We start from the raw sequence: 5,454 nt of genomic DNA on the forward strand, positions 1-5,454 counted from the left end.
CCATTTTCTCAAAATTTGATAAGGGGTACCATCATTAAAATTCTCAAAAATTGAGAAAAAATGAAATAAAAAAAACGTCCAGTAGTTAAATAAGCCTGGTTTCGGGACCTTTGATGTCGGTAAAAAGGGTAATAAAAATGCAATTAATGGATTAGCTGTCAAAATTAGAGTGGTTTAGATAATAAAAATGCACTTAGTTAGGGGGAGATATGAACCTGTCATAAGAGGGGGTAATAAAGATGGAATAAATTAGGGTCAGTGCATGTAAAAGGACACTTGAGATCAAGTGTTCAAGGGATTCCCACAGGGATATGGATACGAGTGCGAATGCAACGGAGCGATCCCGGTAGCGACCCCGGATCGATGCACGTGCACCGACGACCCCTCACTTAGAGGGTGAGGCAATTGAAAAAGGGCGCACCGGGGAGATCCTGCACCGACAGGAGTGATCCTGACCCACACGTGTACGTTCACCCACTTAAGGCAATTGAAAAAGGGCGCACGGCGGCGGTGCATCCCGTGTACGTTCACCCACGATCCTCGTTTGAAAAAGGGACAGGGTGTAAGTGAACAAGGGCGCCAGACGTGAACGTTCAGGCAACATCCTCACTTGATAAAGGGACGGGGTGTAAGTGAACAAGGGTGCCAGAGTCGAAACATGTTCCCACCCACGACTCAGGACTGTGATTTTCCCTGTGAGATACCTCACTTGAAAAAGGTCACTTGTTTTCCCACTAAAGGGCCGCTGGAAAGAGGATCAGAGTAGTCAAATTTTCCCACCCTCATCCCACCTACACTAGATCAAGTGCGTGCAACAACCTGCTCAATTAGCTCACCAAAGTAGGGATGGTGAAGGATGCACTTGTAACGGTTTCTCAACACTCGGTGCAATGTGAAACACCCCATCCACCCAAACTCAAATCCACAGTCAATCTGAAAAGTAAAGGCTGCAAAAGAAATATCCCATATCCCATTTCCACCATTAAAAAAATGCTATCAATTTATTTATTTTTTTTGTAAATATAATTTTATTTTTCAAGTATAATAATCAAAAGCGATGTTCCAAATTAACATACATTTTCATAATTTTTAATGATTTTTGTGAGCGTACAGTAAAGAAATGGCAAGCACATGTATCAACTCCATCCTCGACATTATCATGTGCCCAACAACAAGATGTGAAATGTTGCCCATGAATATTAGAAACCAGCGGTGTATCACCCATCCTTTTATAAAAATATTTGAGCGACTCCTCCAGATATTGCTCATGTTCGGGGAAAATTTGATGTTTAAACATTTTCATGAAATTATTTATTTTTATTACAAGTTGTTGAATGCTATTACTGGTTGAGATGATGTCTTTGTTTTTTAGTGCTAGCATTTTGATGGATCCGTGTACGTCTACTTGCAATGAATTCAAAAATTTAAATGAAGTAATCCTTTCCAAATTGTTAGACGATACGCTGAACCAATCCAGTTAGTGGCGAGTATTCAACTAGTCGATCATGGATGAGAAGGCAATATGCCTTTGTATTTATCTCACTCGCAACAGTTAGTTCAGTGGAAATTTTTATATCAGTCGCTCCTGATTTGACACTCTCGTTCTGGTATGAGAGATCAACAACCACAATAGGAGCCTTCGACATGAATTCCATCGGAGATAAAAGAGCTCGGGGTTCTCGATTGTAATAGCTCTCTTGAAATTTTGTATACATGTCATACAAGACAGCAAACCGATTCTCATTATATTTAACATTCAAATCCTCATAGGGATATACTTCAGAATTAAGATATACCTTTGCATTTCTCAAATTGTTTGTAATTAGTTCTCCATTCAATGTAAATGCAATAACAGCAAAACGTGGACGTTCTCTGTTTGCAGACATCTTGACATTCCATATATGATGTGTTCCCTGAACCAATGTCGGATTTATATAACAATCCCAACTCCGGAATGCGAGTGGGAGGCTAGCTCCACTCTTTACTACATTAAACATTTTAATTTTAGCACTGTCACTTGGAACGATGTGGGGGATCTTCCAACTTATACTATTTATAGCAATGTTATGGATTTTTCCATCAACATTTTTCACAAACATATCATCAGGGTTTTTCGTAAGTAACAGAACGAGCTCATGTTTACAGTTTAAAACGACTTTCTTATAGTCTTCAGCGAACCCCATCAACATTTTTAAAGGTACAGAAAAACTGAAATGTCCTCCAGAAGGGATATTGTCCCCGCCACTCCACCCCGCATTGCGATAAGCCGCTCCTTCCTGTTGGCCGACTGAGAGAAAGTTCTTAATAGTCGTTGTTATTCCAGTAAAACGCGTCCTATCCAATTCACACCCATTCAACTCATATCTTATTTCATCCAGAAAATAGGCCATGCAATTATTTTTGAGCAAACCGCTAACGCCATTTGTACTAGTCTTTCCTGTATTTGAGTCAATAATTTTGCTAAGCGTTCCTTCAAAATGGAGAAAACTTTCACATGGAAGGACATACAAATCTTGGTTTTGCAAACTGATCCGTACTTCATCATTTGCTTTGAAGTTCTGCTGATATGGATAATATGAATGAAACTCTTTTTTAATAATAGATTCATCGTTAGCAGGCTTTTCCTGGACATAAAAGATCTCATTCATTTGAATATTAGTTGATAAACTTTATTTAATATTAAATCCCAACGATTTCAAAATCAATTTATTTTTTAATGTGAGGGCCGGGCGTTGATGTGAAGATGATGGTGCTTTCACTTCAGCTTTAGATTTGATAATGTTATCAAAGGATCGATGAGTACCCCTTTTATTGTAAATAATCATTCTGTCGGTCGTAAGCGGAGGCGGATTGATACAGTTTCCCCATGCAAATTAACTAAATCTCCGTCCTGATCAGTTATCCGTATTTCTAGTGTGCTTATTTCTCTGGTGTTCACAGGCAAATAAATCAAATTTCGTGGTGTTATGTTCATTTTATATCCAGGGGGGACATTGATTCCAAATTCATGAAGCACATGATTTGGTTTATTCCCTACATATGACCCGCTTATAATGTTGCATTCCAATCTAACAGAATTTATTTTTAAAATATTGACGGGATTATCCGAGATGTAAACTTCTTTCTCATGTGGTCTTAATTTTCGTTTATTAAATCCGAATAAACGACCAAATGATCGTTCATGATTAAAATATACGGTCTCATTTTTAGTAATAACTTGAACTTGTAAAGTGTTGATATTACACTCTATTTTTATACTGTCTTGAAGCTCATACTCCTTGAGCTTATTAATAATATATTTTGAAATATCATCAAACTCATATGAGCCAATTGGTATTTCAATGACTTTGTTCCCAATATGAAATAAGTTGTTCCCCTTATCAACATTCGGTATAGAATTGAATGTATAAAAATCAATTAGAGCACATTCATAATTACGTTTTAGCTCAATTTGTGGGAAAAAATTCTCGCAAAGTACAGATGTATTCCCATTTAGAGCTATTGTCAATGATGTAGTCATTATGATGCTTGAGTCTGAACTGACTTTATTCACAATAATATTATTATATTTATATTATCATTATTATTTATTCAAGTATAATAAATTGATCGAATCCTTTTCTATATCGTCCAGCTTTCATATCATCGTCTTTAGAGATTACAAGAAATCCAAATTTATCGACCCAACACTTTCGTGAAATTTCCATGAATGTTTCAAAATTCATATCAGAATGAACATGATCTCGATATATGTGACGAAGGTTCATATCGTCCTGCTTAAACATTATAATAAAATTTGCATTATCTCGTATTAAATGTTTTGGAATATGTGTATACGTTTGACATAAATAGAATGAATCAATATTTCTATGTCGCCCCATACAAAAATAATTGCGAATAGCAGTTTGCTTTTCACACGCTACGTCATCAAACACCATGATGGAATTGTTTTTAGCTTCCTCTGGTGACAAAACACTGTCATTCGCTGAAAATGTATAATATCCCATTCCTCGTATTGGTTTTACAAGTTTTTCCAAATACTCATATTTCGGTTGATATAAACTCTTTGAATACACGTATATATTTTCGAATTTCAGGCCGTTTGGGTCCTCGATTAAGGCAATCATCACATTAGTTTTTCCGCAATTGGAGGGACCTACCACCAAAGCTCTGATCGTGTTTGGGAGCAGTGAACTGTGACGCCGATGTTTACTCTCCCCATCACCACCACTTTCAATGTTTTTTACTATGATTTTTTTATTTTGTCTTAATAAACGCATGTTTTAGAGATATGTACTTCATTCAAAGACAACCAGTCGTTAATTGAGGTTGATATAAAATGGGTAAACATTTTTATAATATTACCAGTCATAAATCAAATGTCAAACAGGGTACAGGTCTCATAAATAATTTAATAAACACTCTTCCCTTTGAGGCTCATATACCTGGGTATAATTACTGTGGACCTGGTACGAAGCTAGAGAAACGATTAGCTCGCGGTGATCGGGGGATCAACGGCTTAGACGAAGCTTGTAGGGAACACGATATAGCATATTCAAATACAAAGGATTTGGGGGAACGTCATAAAGCAGACTCGATTTTAATTGATAGGGCTTGGGATCGAGTAAAAGCAGCGGATAGCAGCATTAGTGAGAGGGCTGCATCATATTTTGTTACAAACATGATGAAGCTAAAAAAGAAATTTGGTATGGGAGCAAAGCAACAGAAAAAGAAAGTGGTGAAAAAATCTCTTGCATCAATCATCAAAAAGGCAACCACCGAATTGCGAAAGCATAAGCCACTTGACATATTGAATGCTGTTAAAGTGGCTCGCAGTGCAGTATCGAAATCAATGGGATGTAAGAAAAATGTTGTAATTCCACGGGTAATAGCAGTTCCAAAAGTTGGTGGTTTTTTACCATTGGTACCTATTTTAACAGCCCTTAGCGCTGTGGGTAGTTTAGCGTCAGGTAGCGCTGCAATTGTAAAATCAATTAACAATGCAAAGATGGCAAAGGCACAACTTGAGGAAAACCAGAGACATAACAGAAAAATGGAATCTGTATCGTTGGGTAAAGGCTTGTACCTGCAACCATACAAGAAAGGCTATGGCATATCATTTTCAAAAAATAATAATAAACAAAAAAACTATTAAATGAGCTACCCAAGAGAGCACTTTCCAATTTTGATATATTGAAGTTTGCCTTTAAAAATATTCCACATTTTCGGGGGGTTTATATGAGAGATGAGATACCCAAAGTACCACATTATTCCGAGTGTGGAATAATAAATTTAGCAGACTCATCATCAGAAGGAACGCATTGGGTGGCGTATTATAAGAAAAGATCAGACTCGTACTACTTTGACAGTTTTGGTAACTTGCAGCCGCCTTTAGAAATAATTAGATATTTAGGGGAAAAAATAAGATATAATTATCAGCGTTTCCAAAAATTT

At 36.8% G+C, this 5,454-nt stretch overlaps 1 long non-coding RNA gene across 1 annotated transcript; it reads left to right on the top strand.

The window, feature by feature from the left end:
• The first annotated feature begins 1,773 nt into the window (after positions 1 to 1,773).
• On the top strand, positions 1,774 to 2,787 carry LOC138929543 (uncharacterized). Its single transcript, XR_011445810.1, has 3 exons — positions 1,774 to 2,115; positions 2,167 to 2,322; positions 2,379 to 2,787. It is a non-coding gene; the product is annotated as an uncharacterized lncRNA (long non-coding RNA).
• Positions 2,788 to 5,454: the final 2,667 nt, after the last annotated feature.

Source organism: Drosophila kikkawai, unplaced genomic scaffold (genome assembly GCF_030179895.1).
Source record: "Drosophila kikkawai strain 14028-0561.14 unplaced genomic scaffold, DkikHiC1v2 scaffold_312, whole genome shotgun sequence".
NCBI lineage: Eukaryota > Metazoa > Arthropoda > Insecta > Diptera > Drosophilidae > Drosophila > Drosophila kikkawai.